This window comes from Gavialis gangeticus, unplaced genomic scaffold, assembly GCF_001723915.1.
Source record: "Gavialis gangeticus isolate Ggan-Ray unplaced genomic scaffold, GavGan_comp1, whole genome shotgun sequence".
NCBI classification, from domain to species: domain Eukaryota; kingdom Metazoa; phylum Chordata; order Crocodylia; family Gavialidae; genus Gavialis; species Gavialis gangeticus.
The window spans coordinates 3,565,675-3,582,800 of record NW_017729034.1 but is presented as its reverse complement, the minus strand read 5'-3'; the positions used below and the strand labels follow the sequence as shown (position 1 = coordinate 3,582,800).

Sequence of the window (17,126 nt, the reverse complement as noted above, 5' to 3'; positions counted from 1 at the left end):
TTTGTTTTTGTCTGATCGGTCCATCAAAATTAAATCAGTCAAATTAAAAAAGAAAAAAAAGAAATTGCCTATAAACTGGAAACCCTACTTTTGGACAGCTCTTTGGAGGATGTCCCCATCTTTTAGGTAGATAGGCATTCTCTCTTTTCTACAAAGCATGAAGCTCATCTCAGTCAGGAAGAAAATTTCATGCTACTGCTGCCTTGACAGTCCAGACCTTGGAGACATCGCTGCCTTCTACTTCTCTCATGACATTCCCACGTCCATCCTACTCCCTACCACATGACTGTACCTTTCCTTCTTCCCAACGCAAGTCGCCCCTTTCTCCAGACCCAAAACAGATCTGCATCTTCTTTCAATAATTCAAAACTTATCTCCCAGTCTCATTTCCACAGTAGCTCTTTCCTACTCCAGCTAAGACTCTCCCCTCTCCTACCACAGGAACAAAAAAAATATGTAGCCCAGGTACACCCAGGGGTGTATCCTGTTCACCAGTGGAAGGGATGGGGGTCAGGCAAGAGTGTTGTGAGAGGGACCTGCCACCTGGGAGCAGTCCCCTCTCCTCTCTACAGTGCCAGGCCAAGACAAAGCACTCAACTACATACACATTTATGGCTACAATAAATAAATGAATAAGAAACTTTAAATATTAGTATGTGACACCTTATACAATAACCTGCAATCAACATATTGCACCACTTGGAGGGACTGCAAAAACATGTACAGGGTGGTTCACAGCATATGCAATAATTAACCCCCTTGCACAGAATAAGCATTAACACTTTGGAACAGGTAAGTCAAGGCATCAACACATATGAACATTAAACTTAGATAAACCCAGGTAGGTTGAGGTAGCAATACCATAGACATACACAGGCAACAGTAAGAGGTAAGTTCTGATAATAGGTAATAAACACGTATAGGCAATGAAGACAGATAAACCCATATAAACTCCCTTAAGGAGAACCCATAACTATATTAACCTCTACAGTACAAAACAACAACAATCACAAAATATGAGGGTGCACTCAGCACCCCACAGGGTGTTCCCTGGAGCCCCTCCCCTTTGGGGTGCCAGGATATGGATACGCCCCTCCCACAATGGAGGAGGGCGGAGGCTGCAGACCCTCTGTGGCAGAAAGCCACCTTTGTTTCTCCCTAAAATCTCTGTGCCGTGACAATGTGATTAGGATGGGCCCAGCAGAGGAGACACACCTTTACCCTATCTCTTTAGGTAACCTGAGATAGATACATTCCTGAGGGAGGGGGGGAACCTGCTCCCTCTACCTACCTGACTGGTATCAGCTACCTGGGTGAGGGGCTTCTACCTGGTGGGCTAGAGTCTGCCCAGCAACTAGTGATGTATTTCAAATTGGTTGGCCGACAGCCAACAGGTGCTGGCCTCCATTGGACCAGGTGAACGAGGTCACAGGGGCTATATAAGTTAAGACTGCCCAGGAGGAGGGGGCAGCAGCCATGCGGGAGACTCAGACTTAGAGAGGAGCTTTACCATCTGAAACTGGCTCTCTCCCCCATAACTCATGAGCGAGGAACAGCCTGCCTCTAGAGGGAATCTCCAACAGCCTCTGGATGATACTTGTGATCTTGTTAGATATATAGCTGGCAGTAACTCAGATGTGTGATCAAAAGGCTACCTCAGCCAGACTGTTTTGTGCTATGAGATTTCTATGATATTGCTTTATCTTGTACCCTATTTTCACCCTACCCCTGTAATCAGTAAAGTTCTCCTTTGTGACCGGTGTGGGAGACTTATTGAGGGGTGGGTCTAAATTATTCCTAAGAGGCCCCTTAGGTCTGCGGACTAAGGGAGACTTTCCTTTTTGGCCCCCGACTTGGGGAAGTGCCCCAAGTGCCTGTACTGGGTCAAGTACCCGTAGGACTATTAGGCCTGTTTCCCCGAGGACACAGGGCTGAGTGAGTCACTTCTAGGGGTGGTGGCAGCTTACGTTCCCCCAGGCTAGAGAGTGTGCTCCAGGAAGGGAGTCAGCCAGATGCGAGGCACCCCTAGAGAGGCACTCGGAGCCTGGAAGGTGGTCGGGCGCAGGGAGGTGTGTGGCACAACGCAGGAGTGCCCCCTACTGGCCTGCCACACCCTCCTCTCCCAAGCCCACTCCCCTGCAGGACCCGCTTCCCCAGCAACTCCCGCTCCGAAGTAGCCAAGGCTCATGCCCTGGTGGTCAGTCCTGCGAGGGCCTCTCTCCGTCGGCACCTCCAGCTCCTCTCGATGGCCTGGTGCCACACACTGGGCACCCAGGGTGCTTCCACAGGAGCTGAGCCCTTACTGGCTCCGGTTCCCTGGCCTCATTGGGGGTCCTTCCCTTTCCCAGGCACTGCTCTGGGCACTGAGGCTCTTATCGTTTAATGCAGAGCCACTGCGGCGCTCCAGTTATTTGGCCTAGAGCTGGTGCTAACTTGAGCAGCCTCAAGCTGCTCCCAGGGCCAGCTCTCTGTGTGCTGACCTGCACACTGCATGGGGCCCAAGCAGCCTCAAGTTGCTCCTAGGGCCAGCTCTCCATGCACTGATCTGCACACTGGGTGGGGCCTGAGCAGTCTTGAGCTGCTCCCAGGGCCAGCTCTCCGTGTACCGACCTGCGCACCAGGTGGGCCCAAGCAGTCGCTTGCCAGGTTCACAGGTTCAAGCTGCCTCGAGTGGCTCCTAGAGTCTGAGCACTGGGCGCTGATCTGTGCACCATCAAGGCTCAGGTGGGGTCCTGATGACGGTCGTCTCCAGAGCTCCTCGCTCCTTGCCGTCCCTCGCCGCATCTCTCTCCTAGCGTTCTGAGCACGCTCTCCTTTTATACGCTTCAGTGGCTCCACCCCTGAAGTTCTCCAGACCTGGCAGGGCGCAGTCTCAAGCCAGGTCCAGACTGCTCCTTGCCCTCTCCCTTCGGGGAAAGGGCATGGCCTGGCTTACCCTGGCTTGCTTCTGATTGGTGGATGGGCTCCACCAATAGGAATTGCAGAATCTTGAGCCCAGGACTCATCTGGAGCTGAAAAGGTAAGTCTGCTACACATACATAAGAAGTTTGTACCCCATAGTCCTTCCCCTTCTCCCACATGATCCCATATACTTTTGCCAAACTTTCTCCCATATTTCCTCAGACATAACCAAGTTGTACAGCAGATTTTACAGAGCAACTCATTTCTAGGGTAGTAGGGAGGGTCTGTGCCTGTCACCATAGCCATCTTTTTTTGTTTTAAATATTTCAGATGTCAGTGCAGCAAGGAAAGCAGATGAACATCTGTCTCATGGCAGACCTGATACAAAAAATGGCTCTGCAACTCTTCTGGGCTCCATACTAATCTGATGGCTAGTAAAAACATTTATTGAACAAGTTGTCTTTATTACGTATATTATGATAACACTTTGGGCACTAAGAATAAGACCTATTGTGCAAACTATCCATGCCAGCTAATCCAAACACTGAATAAGCACAGAGCAATAGGCCAGGCCTCCACTGAAGAGCACCCTTTCTTGAAGCCTTATTTTACCAGGATGGGGCCTCAATTAATCCCATCAACTCCCAGGTGGATGTTACTCAGAACTCCAGAGCTACTCTCCCCCTGTGCTCACACAGACCTCAGAAATGAGTTACAAAGGGCGCAGCTACATGGTTCATTAACGCGCCGTAATTATGGCACATTAACTTTAGTACCTGTAATAACAGGTACTAACTTAATGCACCATCAGTTGGCATCACTGTGCATTAGTGCAGAAGAACGCTTTTTTGTGATGTTTAATGCCCACTGGATTGACTTACTGAGCATTAGCATGGTTTTTGCCAGCCACACTAATGCACAGTAGAATTAGTCCAATGGCCATTAAGTGTCTCATGCAGACATGACTAAAAGGGAACTAACTTCACAACCAGATTACTTCAGGTATTATAAGAGTCACTTCCAAGTTGCAGACTATCCCCTGCCTTCTCAACAAATAGGCCTGATTTGTTTTGAAAAATCCAATTTGTAGGAATTCCTTTTCAAGCTATTCTGAACAGACTGTTTGCCACTTCAGACACAGACATGTTTAGGGAATGCCCACTCCCTGGGCTGAAGTGTCAAGTCACTGAAGAGTTAAATGCTAAGATTTAAACAAAGCTCTACCCAACCCAAAGGCCAAGGAACACAAGGATTAGCAACATACTACTATCAGTCACTGATTACTGATTCTTGGATGCTCTAAGACAGGAGAAACAGGAAAGAAGAAAATACAAACGTCCATCTGTGAACAGATACACACTGCCTTCAGCATAGGAGATTCTTACAATGTCTTTTTCCACCTATGGTGGTAGACGTTTCCTCTACTGGAGACAGAACTAGAACTCTTTAGGGTTGCAAACTATTTCTTCCACCTTGCATGAGCTCTGGCTACAGGGCATTATCAAGAATATCACTAAAAAGACTGTCCCCATCCCAGATGGTACCTCTTTGACACCCAGGAACCACTCACTAAAGGCAAACCCAGGCAACGCCCAGACAACAGTCCCTTTGCAGAATACAAAATGTGAGACGCTCCCAGAAACCCAATCAGCTAGGACTGATCCCTCCTCTACCTGGCTAGTGAAGCAGAGTAATGAGCCTCTGGTACTGCGATTGTTTCTACATTTGTACTCATGACAACACTAAGGTCTTAGTCCAAAGTTCTGTACAAATTGGAGGATAAAAGACACGTTCCTTGGGAAGGTGACATCCAAATAACTCTGAAGATGTTTAACACATTCTTTGGGGAGGGAAGACTGCCTTCCATGCAAAAGAATCAAATACCACCAGGAGAAGAAACTATCACTATGCTGTAAAAACTGTCTATGTCAGCTAATCCAGAAACTGCTCTGACCTCATATATAGGGATTTTAGATGGTAAGGGTAGTAAGTCCTTAGTTTACAGTGGGAATCTGGTTTTAGGCTTATGCATGGAAAAGACATCACATTTATAATTGGTAAAGTGTTTTGAGATCTTTTGGGATGAAATACCATATTAAATTGGGAGGCAATGGCATGACCATGATGCTATATGCAATTCAGCAGGTGCCATCTTCTACAAAAGGAGCGGGTGAAGTAGTCTGGGTAAGTAGTTCGGGATATAGTCGCCTTTTCCCCCACCCAAAAAAAAAGAGTAATATAAACAGGGGTCCAAGATACATTTCTGTTGCAAGCTCACTAGCAAAAACACAATGCTAATCCTTCCCAGTGCACATGCATATTTCATGCACATACTCTGTGGCCGTCTTGCTCCATCATCTGTTTTTGACAGGTTCTTCCAAAAGCTGCAGGCTTTGCCTCTCAGTTTCAACTGATCCATGATGCAAAGGGCATCTGCTTTGGCTCCTCAGGCAGTTATCTCAGGCAGTCACAGTCACCTTACCAGGAATCCCTACTGCACTGAACTCTTAACCTAGCGGACCGCTCAAAACGGCAGCACTGACAAGTAGCGGCCTATTCACCAGACTGCAGATAAACCCCTTGGCCCACACCCAGACCTGCTGCAAGCAGGTGCAAGTACACTGGCTTCAGCAGAATTCAGCTCTCTTGAGCCATGTCTGAATTTGCCCTTCGTAAGTCATTTCCTGCCTACCTTTTATGTTATTTTATTTTTTAAGAGAGGAGACAAAAACAAAAACTTGAGATCAACCTTGCAAGAATTACTCCCTGCCTTCGATTCCAGTGCACAAGCTCTGTCAATTGCTGTTCAGCAGAACCAGCCCTTACTTGTCTTGTTTGGACTCTTGCCCCAAAATCAATTACAGTTGGAAGTATGACTGAGGCTGCATGTTTGGGTCTTGGAGGAAACCCTGTGGGCTATCCTTTACTGACAGCTCCCTCCAGTACTTCAAGAGAGTTGCTGTCAGGAGCTCTAGAGATGAGCCCCAGCAAGCCTCTCTCAACTCAGGCAACAGTTGACAGGGCACAGGGCCCTCAAGGTAAAAACATTTTTGCAAGCTACTAGCCAACTGCCCATCAAGAATGATGGGGGGGTGGGCGGGCAGGGACAGAGCGTCACCACCCACCGGCCTGCACTGTCGCTGCTCTGCCTCCAGCCCGGTGCGGCTCTTGGAGCACTCTGTTTCATTGTTTTAGATAACCAATCAGAGTGCGAATAAAGTGTTATGGACAGACAGGCAAAGGCTTTTATAATATTAGAAATGGGGGGAATGGACCCAGCTTTCCAAACATAACTCCCTCATCCCACCCCAACACCTGAGTAGGCATTTCTCTTCATTTCTATCCACCAGGTTAGCGTATCAGTGCTTTATTTGGTACACCTTGGGCTCAAAGAATTAAGTTCCAGTCAAATGATCCTTTGTAGTGTCAGTGAGAGTAGCTCTTTATCTTTCCTTTCCTCCCATAGCATGCTCTGAGCTGCCATCCCATCCTTCTCTTTTTCATAATACAGCTACTCGCTTAACGTTGTAGTTACATTCTTGAAAAATGCGACTAAGCGAAACGATGTTAAGTGAATCCAACTGCGTGACAGCAGTTACCTACTAGCAGGCGACGGCCAATGTTATAACCGAACATTGCATGACTTTAAACGAGTATGTTCCCTAATAGATCAGCGACGTAATAACGAAACAATGTTAACCGGGACAACATTAAGTGACGAGTAGCTACCTGTACAACATGATTCCACCTTGGCCATAAGAGTTCCAGTGAGATGCTGCCCTCCTGCAGCTATTGCGGGGGAAGTACAAGGCCTACTAGTGGTACGTGATTACCAGAGTTTACCTATAGTGCACGTGTAACAACTTGTGCTTTTGGAGCAGAAGGATCAGGATAAGACCCATGAGAGAGAGGGGGTGGGATATTTAGATAAAGACTGCAGTATCCGTGTTTGTCACATGACTTCTCATAACTCCTTGCCATACCTCAGCTAATTCTCTCCCATCAGATGGTTCCCCAAGAAAATAATAGCTTTTTTCCATTCCCCTGTGGCCACACGCCCATCTGTCTTCCTTGAGACCCCAACACAACTCTTTTCTACTTTCTCCATGCTGATAAAAGTATCAGGTCTAGGGATATGTGCTAAAGGCAACTCATGACTAGAGACAGCTCTGAGGCACAGCTCCAGAGAGCCTAAATCAAAACCTAAGTGCTAGGCTTTGACCACCTCTTCAGAAAAGCAGCATGGCCCAGTGGGTAAAGCACTGGACTGGGAGTCGAATGACCTGGGTTCTTCCATCCTCCATCTCTCACCTGCTGCATGACCTTGGACAAGTCATTTCATGTATCCATGCCTGTCTTTGTTTTGCCCCATCATATAAAATGGAGGAGGAGGAGGGAGGGTTGGGAACGCATCTCACCTCATAGTAGTGTAATGTCTAACACGATGTGGCTGTGATCTTGGCTAAATCTTCTAGGCACTACCATAATACAAATAATAATTTAGGTTTAAAGTAGAAAGGGAAAAACAGACCTCTCTTAGGCTTTCATCTAGAGAGACAAGTTAACAAACCTCTACTTATCTTAAATACTTCAACTATGCAAAACTGGGTTACACTCACATTTTTGTGGCTGCTAAAATTTTTGTTTGTTTGCTTGGTTGGTATTTTTTAACAGTGACTCTTTGAAGTGGCTCAGAGGTTTAGGATGTCCAAAGTAGTCCCAGGGGAGGTGGATTAGAGGGCAGAGTGCAGGTTAGGTGGTCAGATGTGCATGATAAACATGACTTACCACTTTGCCAGAGATACTCATCTATTTACACTCAGATTTCTTCCCCCCCCCGCTAGCATCATAAGCTACCTTAGATACAACTGAGGAGAACAGTAATAGATGCAAATATAGAATAATAGTGAAAAATATACCAGCTGAAACCATGCTGTATGCTATAGACTTGATCCAGCTTTTAAATGGCACAGAAATCAATGGAAACAGGGCCAGTATATAATCTGAAATATACGGTGTAAATACAATTTATTATCAATAAATGACTCTCTGATCCACAGGAGAAGTGTCAGGGCTACACAATACAGCAATATTGAAGAGGGGGTGTTAGGAGGATACATTCATTAAAAAGTGTTTGTGAAGCACAGTGTAACCTTTTGATTGTGTCAGAATGCAAGACAATTCAATGTTTGCAAGGCATTTGGATACTACAGTGAAGGTGATCAGGTCTCTGTAAGGTCATATGAACAACGAGACAGCTTTTATCTGTGCTTGTTAAGAAGTGCTGGGGTATCCCTCTCTTCTTGGAAGCAGGTCTCAGATACAAGAATCCATGCTGTTGCCACCTGAAGTTTACGCTAAGACAACTCCCTCTGCTTGGAACAGCACCTTGGGTCAGTCCACGGACTGACACATGCTCCTACCATGCTCCCTACTGAGAACATACCACACAGGTGCTTCATAGTTGTTTTCCAAGTGAGTTTCAGGAGCTGGGTGGTTCAAATGGGTTCAACTGGCTGGGAGATCCAACTGCTCAAAAGACCACCCCACTTGCTGTGTGACAGCCAAGTAACGATGAGCAGGAGGCCTCCAGCTAACAAGATGACTAACAGGGAAGGGAGCTGGCTGGAGTTTCAAAAGCACCTGAGGGATTTTGCGACACAAGTCTCCTAGACTTTCAACAAAGGATAAAGCACCTCAGGTGCTTCTTCAAATCCCACAGGGTGCAATATCCAAGAGTGTTCCTTGGCTTTGGAACTCAACTCATCCTTTTAGTTTGCTAGAGCACGGTCTTGCTACCCTACAGGATTTTTCTAAAACCAAGGACCAGAGACCTTTGGCTTAAAGGAGGTTCTTCCTGGCAATGGCAGACCTAAACTACTGGCCAATGGTCCCTTTGCCACCTACAGTTGTACAACATACCACACATGGGGGGAGTGAGGGTGGCACTCAAGCCTGTGACTGCCCTTCAGTGGATGGGTTGGAGCAAAGAGTTGGGGGAGCTCTTTCGGGTGGATGAAGGAAGATATTCATAATCCAAACTCCTACTGGCTACCGTGTGTGCGCGTGCGTGCGTGTAAATTCTTGTGGCACAGATCCTGCCAGATTATTCCTGGAGTGGCAGTTCCCTGGGGAGAAGGCCTCTAGCACGTATTTAATAGAGGCTTTGGATTTTACAACACTAAGGTTTCAGACTCTGTTTTAGAAAACATTTTCTCTGGCAACGGGGCAGTTAATGGATTTGATGTTTTCACACTTGCCTCCTCCCTCCTGTCCGTCTTTAAAAGTTTGGCATCAGAGGGCTTCTTTGAAGATAAGGCCAAATTTGCAATTAGGGAGGAAAACTTCATGAAGCTAGACATGAAGGGATGGAAAGGAGGGAAAAACAGGAGTCTCTTTGCTTGTTGAGATACACAGCGTCGGGTACATAAGATTACAATGGCTCCTCTGTACCTCCAGGGCCTGAAGCCATAAATTTCTTGCTCTGCTGTTACCTATACTAGACTCCTGGATAGTCCTACTCACACAACAGCTTTTCTATAGCAGGACACCCACTTTGTGCTCCAAATCTAAAGGCACTGCACAAAGCACAATGAGTTCCCATCTCCATGGCACAAGTCCCTGACCATAGAGAGGGGCCAGTCACATTGCCAATGGATGGAGAGTAATTTCCACCATGCACTAACAGTGGTTTCTATCTAAAGAATGACTGTCGCTGCCATAACTTTAGTATCTAGTGGATTTTATCCTCAATCTGTCCTGTGAAGTACAGAAGGTGCAACTGTACTCATTTCAGAGGCAGAAAATGGAAGTTCACAGCATTTTGCACAAGGTCACACAAGAAGGCCATGGCAGGGCAGAGAACTGAACCTAGCTCTCCCAAGATCCCAGGCTTGTTTCCTTACCATGTGGCCATCTATCATCTCAGTGTAGGCAAGGGTAGCACCTGCTTTGTTTGGAATTAGCTTTAGGCTATATCTGTATTAGTGACATAAGCACTTGGGTACAGACCCCCTAACTCAACATCACATGACAAGGCAAAACTGGAGCTCATGCCCAAGTCATTTATAGCAGCATCTTAAAGGATTAAGCTCTGCTTGGGTCAGTCCCACTCATAAGGCTGTTGTAATGTGCTTACACACAGTGCAAGTTCCCATCATGTATAGCAGGCCCTTATTTAGCATTGTGCATTGGCTCACTATCCTGTCATTTTTTGCCTGCCAACTTTCAAAGGCACCATCCTCCATTATGGAAAAAAAAACCAAAAAAAAACCCAACCCCAAACCCTAATTTCAGGCAATTTGAAGTGGTTTGGAGAAAATAAAAACAATCTAAATGCTTCTGTCTCAATGTTAGAAAGTTGATGACATGGTTCTTAGAGGGATATGCCCCCACTCCTCCCCTACCCAATTGTCATTATTATAGCAATATACCAATGTTAGACACTAACCTATTTAGAAACCTTAGCACGACAAGAAATCAATAGACATCAGCACCTGAAAGTGTGATCCACACACCCCAGAGACCCTGACTTTGCACACGGACAAGATATATCAAGATCCAACCTCTTGCCAGACTGAACCTTGGGTGTTGACATGGAATTACCACTGCTGGGGTTTGGTTGACAGACTTACTGCCTGTTATAGGCAAACAACCAAACTCCTCCAGGGAAGGTGGACCAAGCAGGATATGCCGATGTTTTCAATCCACAATACAAATGTAATAGCCCCTGCAGCCCATAACTTGCATCACCTTGGCTCTGATATATTTTCTTAGAGGCAGAGAGTTCTGTGCAGTTTGGAGTGGGCCCAACAAGCCTACATAGTCACTAGGTACAATAACACTGCTTGTGTCTGATAAGTGGCCAATACCTCCCCAGGGCCCAATTAATCCTTTAGTGGGTCCTAGGCAAACAAACTCAAGGGCCCCCAACTGAAGATGAAATGTTATTATTTTTTTCTGCTCAATAATAATACTATGTAAAATAAGTACAACTGGGCCCCATCTTCACTTAGGGCCCTATCCATGTGCCTAGTATGCTCATGCCTTAATCCGGCCCCGTACCTCCCAACAAAGACTCTGCAAAATGGTTAACAGCCAAATTTCACCTCTGCCTTTTCTTCCGTGCCCTGACATTCTGCCTACTGAAAGGAAGTATTTTGCATCTGAAACCCAGTTATATGCTCCCTGAAGCCCAGTCACTCCCGCACTTCCCACTGTGGTCATATAAACCCTGCATTGTTTTTTCCTTAGATGGCACTATAAAATACAACAGCAGCGCCAATCAGGGACCAGAACCCTGTTGTGCCAAGTGCTGTGGTTGTGTACCACTGGTATATGCAGCAACCCTCAACTCAGACTGGTGTGTTTATCACAGCTCCATATGATCACTCATCTGTAGACCTTCTCATCTGAGGAATATCTGCAGGCAATCTGAATGGCTTTTACCAGCATCTCCAAGGGCCTGCAGTTCCATTAGGACCACCAGGAAGCAGCAGGATGGTAAGGGTGTTTAACCCCAACACAATGCCCTTTGTTTACTGCCAGCATCCTCCAGAATATTTCATCTGGCACTGGCGTTCATATGGTGCTATCTACCCTTGCAATCCCCTACCAACTCTTCTGCTGCACTAGTGAATATGAGCAGTGCTGGCATTCATTACCATACACCACAAGGTTCACTCAGATGTAACTGAAAATGACATCCCAGAGGAACTCCTCAGGGCACAGATGAACAGATATGCTGTCAAGGCTCTGAGCACTTGTCCTGACTAGAAGTGCTCAAATACAGGTCAGATTTCTTTATAACCGTCCCAGCCAGCTCATCTTAATGACTGAGATCCCTCCCCAGGAGCAGCCAGGTGCTCTCAAAGACCAGCAGCTGTTTGCTGCAACATGTGCAACCAGATCCACCAAAAACCCTTCTGAAGGAATTTTACAAAGCTGGACTGGCTCCACCCAGGAGGCTGATGGCCTGACCCAAGAGATCTTCATCCCTGGTCCACTACACACCAGCAAATTAAAGCCTTTTGCAACGACCAAATCAACTGACACCAACACACCTCAGTGATGGATGTAGTCAAAAATCTGGCTTGCTGATTTCAGCTCGACTGCTCCCCTGGAGGCCTGAGGTTTTGTAGGCCCCCAAGCAATGCAAGACTCCATCCCAGTGGAGGGCAACTAAAGTGGCTTTAGTTGGGCCACTCCAAGAGTGCTGTGCAATTCATACACGTCTACAGGCCATTCTTGGTTCTAGCATTTATGCAAGTGCTATCTAGAGCTGCCTGGACTCCGCACAGTTCTGTCCATTGCTGCCTATGGCCTCGCCCTGTTCATGCCACCTTTGCCCCCTCAAGTTTCTCCTCCATCCCCATACAGGCACAAGGCTTGTGAGGGAGTCCAGGGAAGGCATCTGCTTTTGTCAGTACTTGGGATGAAGAAATCCTTTTAGAAGCCCTTCTTGGCATTCATATCTTTTTACCCAGTGTAACAGGGCCAGAACTAGGATGATCCTCTCCCCACTGTTTGCATCTGAGGTTCATTCCCAAGCATTTGCATTTGGTAGTGTGGAGGAAACAATATTCATAACTTTATCTGCCATGCCCATAGTGCTTTTCAAAGGTGAGCTACACTAGGATCTGCCCAGGTTTATGTATAGGGGGACAGGGAGTCTCATAACCCCATTAGCCTCTCTGCAGTGGGGCCAAACAATGGATCTGAAACTTTCACAGCAAACTTTCCTTATTTCTGTGGGGAGTGACTTACTTAAGTCTCACAGAACTTGACTTTAAGGGTCTCAGGTGTGCACGAGCCAATGGCTTAGAGTGTAAAAATGAGCTCAAAGCTCAACATGGCAGAGCCAGGAGAGTTTTGTTAGTTTGGGGAAGAGTGGGAATTTCAAGAGACAAGAAGAGTTGAGCAATTATTCCTGTGTTCTGAGCAGGCAATCCCCCAGCGGAAAAGCTCAGACTGACACCAAAGGGGCTGCAGAGAGGCTTGCAGACATCAGCAGCACTGGCTTTAACCAGGTGAAGCGGAACAGTCCATATTCTGTCCTGTGCCTTGTAGGGTGACCCATCTCATTGTACCAGTCATGACAGAAACAAAAGCTATGCTTCCCAACACACAGGGATGTGACAACCCCTGTGAGCAGTACAGCTGAAACACGACCACCTGTTCACCAACTCCTTTTACCCTTCACTCAGTAAAAGAGTGGTGCACAGAAGATCAGCCATCTTCACAGATGTCACCAAGAGATGTCTCAAATGTATGTGTGGTTACATACACATTTGGGGTCCAATCCACTTCATCAGAGCATCGTCTGAATAAACCCTATTTCCCCCCAAGAAGGGAAGTACTAACAGAAGACACCTTTTGGGAGTTCTGCCTCTCAGATGTGTGGGATTAATTATTTTAACTGTGAAGGAGTAATAAAAAAAGAGCAAAACACCAGTTATTTCTTGCCACAGATAAATGTATTCATCCTAAAACCATGGCCACCCCTAAACTGTCCTACCTTATCTCAGCAGGTTCCAGGATGCTTCCTACTAGCAAGGGGAGCAATTTCACATTCAGTTATTTAGGTCATTTAAAAAAAAAAAACAAAAAAACAACCCTGCATTTGGAAACCCTCAAAATGTTTCTTCTGAAACCTTTCCCAGAGCCATAAACCTCAATATACAACCCATCAAAAAATGTGTACTATATACACTATGTATAGGCCAACGAAATGCTCTCCAGAAAACTTGGACAGATTAAGAAAACAGTCCCCAAAAGACATAAAAAATCCTAAAATAAAAAACTTGTTAAAAAAAGCTGAGCACATACTTTTAATATTTTTAGTGATGAACATTTTTAGCCCTTTGAAACTTGCTTGATAGCTTGCAACTGAACATATTAAAAAGACATTGTACAGTGCTGTGGGATAGCTGCATAGCAACAGAGAGAGCTGAGCCTTAAGTACATCAATATGATGCCTGATACTGTGTGTAGATATTTATGAATCTGTGTTTTACATGTATAAAATTGTTTTGTGACAAGAACAGTCCAAGCTGATCTACAGTTCAAGCTGGGATAACAGTTACATTAAAACAAACAAAACTGGGGGGTGGAGGGGAACAACCCTTCACAGACTCAGAAATGCCTCCTCCAAATGAAATACATTTAGGGCATTGAGCCCCAAACACAGGAAGAAACTTTAGTGAAAAAGCAGGTTTGTGTTGAGTTTTGCCAGGCTGGAGTGTCAAGAAAACAGTTTGTTCGATCTATTATTACTAGTGTGATTAGCAAAGTCCTCAAAACCTTTCTAAAAAAAGAAGAAAAAAAAAAGAAAAAGAAAGAAAGCTTAATTGGATGCAGCTTAGTAAGCCAGACTCCTTTCCCTTCTCCTAAACAATTATTGCATTTTCTGTTTACCAGCATTGTTACAAGGACCTGCCAAAGTTGCAGCCCAAAGCAACGAGGCAGGCACACACTGTAAGTCTCACTGCAAAGCTGAAAGTGATCCCCCCTCCCCGGCAACACACATACACATACCATAAAACTTTCTTTTACCCCCTTCTCCCCCCAATCCATTTCACTGATCCCCTTCACGGGAGGACTAAAACACAGCACCGCACAAGCAAAGCAGAGGACAAACATTTCACTCACAGGAGTCCACCCACGCGACTCTCCGCAGCAGCAAGCCCTGCGCACAAGCACAAACCAAGATGCCTTTGCACTTCCAGGAGGGGAGGCTTCTCTGCGAACTCCCAGCAGTTTTTGACAGAGATTGCAAGTCGGGGTGGGGGGGAAGAAATCAATTTCTTAAATTTCCCTCCCCTCCTTCCCCCCACCCCCTGGGGCTCCGTGCTGCTTGGGGGAAGGGAGACTGATTCTTTGGGGAAAGTTTTGGGCAGGCGCTGGAGGGAGGACGTGCAGGGCCCTCCATTAACGCCGGGATATTGACCCGAAAGAGTGAAACAAACGAGCCCCCAAGTCCCACCTGCCCGCTCCAGCCAACCCTGCCCCCTCCCCGGGCACCTCTGGGCGATTTGCTCTCCTGCCACATTATTGCATCAAACACACACACACTGCTCTTTTTCAAACAGCGAACCAGCAACCTCCCGTGCCCCAGCACAAAGATCTGCTGTACCCTCAGCAACTTAAAGAGGGAAATCTGTATCTAGAGAGAACTGAAAAAACATCCCACCCATTACAACTCCTCTCTTTCTAAAGCAAATTTTTCTTTTTTCTTTTTCTTTTTTTTTTTTTTTGCAGCTGTTTCACTCACCCGAGATCTCTGCTGGAGCAGGAAGGGAAAACACAGAGATACACAAAATGAAGAGAAGCAACAAAGACACTAAACTCCACAGGCTGGGAAGCTCCAGGCCGGATCTGCAGGGAAGTCAGCAGCAGAGTTTGGGGCTGGTGGTTGTTCTTTTGAGTTTAGGGGCTTATTTGTATTTTGGCGCTGGTTGTTTTGGGATTGGGGGGTTTTTAGGGGAAAAAATTGGGAGGAGGGAAGTCTGCAGGGCTCAGAGGAGGAGGAGAAAGCCACGGGAGGAGGAGGAGAAACACACTGGGAGCTGGGAAGCCAGACCCTCCATATGGAAGAAGGTTTTTTGGATGACTGAACTCTCAAACAATTCCCTTCTTTTGCTGCTCCTGAACTGGAGCCTCCCATTCCCCCCCTCCCTTGAGGAGGAGGAGCAAAAGACTGAGAGGAAAAAAAACCCTAAAAGGAAGATAACCCACAATAGTCAGCCCTAAATGATGATAATCATCATCATCATCATATGGATTCTCCCTACTCCTCCTCCCAGCAGAGAGGATGAGTGTAAATACTGACACAGGATCATCCTTACACACTCCCTCCTCCCCCAGAGAAGCAGAAGCTGGGAAAGTTGGGCTGAAAAGTTTGGCAAGGCAGTAAAGTCCGTCCACTGCCCCTTGTCTGGGGGAGATGGTATGTGGTGCTTCTGACCCCTGTTCATCAAGGGGAGGGGTTGAGGATGTAGTTAGGAGCTGGGGCTACTTCAGCCAGGAGACTTCCAGTTCTTTTTTCCCCCCCTCCACCGTACAACACTAGTAAGAGCAGGATGTTTGGGCAGGAAAGTGAGGATCTCAGAGCCTCTCTGATGGAAGAATTTTGTGTACCAGTTGGTCACAAAAGAGATCAGGGACCTTACTTTCTGTGAATGATTGCCTGTGGGCTTATATTTTATTGTACAGGGTGTGATGGTTGGGTTGGACTAAAAACAGACAACCAGTTTGATTCACACCAGAGTATATTGGCCTATGCCAAATCCAGACCTAACAGACAACCAAGCTCAATGCCCCACATTAAGTACCTGTGAATTATTCAAATTAATACTTTGCCTGGGAAAAATCTCAGCTAATTTGACTTAATTGCCATTTAAGCCTAGTATGTAAACAGCTGGACTGTGCTTGTTGTGGTGCACGTCATAGACTGAGCCAAACTGTCTCACACTAAAGTTGGTTGTCTGTTTTTAGCCTTGGAGAACAGGGGAGGAAAGTTTGGGTCATTACCAGGCTAAATATATAGAGCAGATGTAAAAGGGGATTCTCAGAATTGGTTTTTAGGACTTCTGTATTTTAAGCCCCAAACTCACAAACACTTTAGCCCCTTGTATAAATTCACTCATGGAAACAGTCCCATCTAATCCCTGGGTCTACTTGTGTGAGTAATAGGCATACAAAGTTAGGGTATGTTAAGTGTTTATAAAATTAGTCTTTAAACTATTAAGGAGCAGCAGCGATTCTGCTGTGTTTGTACCCCATGACAGTGGAGACCATTCAAGTTTCCGGGTGCCACCACCACAGCTAATAATATGATAGATCAACCTTAACCATAGGGGTTACCTGCACTAGCTCCTACTAGTGTACGAGTTCCAGCAACATCTTTTACCATGGGGCTAATCCTGCTCTTACCAGCGTCACAACATCTACTGACTTCAGTAGTGCAAGATCAGCCACTATGTGCATTATAATGTAGCTGAGAAGTGATTGGCGCTACACTATGTAATGCAGTCTACAGCAACCCCCTGAGTGATGCCCACTGATTTTGAGAGGATTTGGGGGTGCTTGACACTTTTTCGGATAAGACCCAGAATTCATCAAGAGCAGACAGAACAATTTTTCAGTATGACGCAGTGTATCAAATTTATACCCCAGCATCACATCATGCATGCGCCACAGATTTACCAGAAAAGTCACTTTCAGAA

General features: G+C 46.1%; 1 protein-coding gene across 3 annotated transcripts in view; it reads right to left on the bottom strand.

Annotated features, from left to right (window-relative positions):
• The window catches only part of BOC (BOC cell adhesion associated, oncogene regulated), a 97,817-nt gene extending 82,290 nt beyond the window's left edge, over nt 1-15,527 (bottom strand). For 2 of the 3 annotated variants that reach the window (XM_019526844.1, XM_019526846.1), the window contains exon 1: nt 15,173-15,527. The gene's annotated coding sequence lies outside the window, so the exon portion shown is untranslated. Of the gene's footprint in view, nt 1-14,550; nt 15,141-15,172 lie in introns of those variants that run through there. The other variant, XM_019526845.1, reaches the window with a different exon arrangement.
• Nucleotides 15,528-17,126: the final 1,599 nt, after the last annotated feature.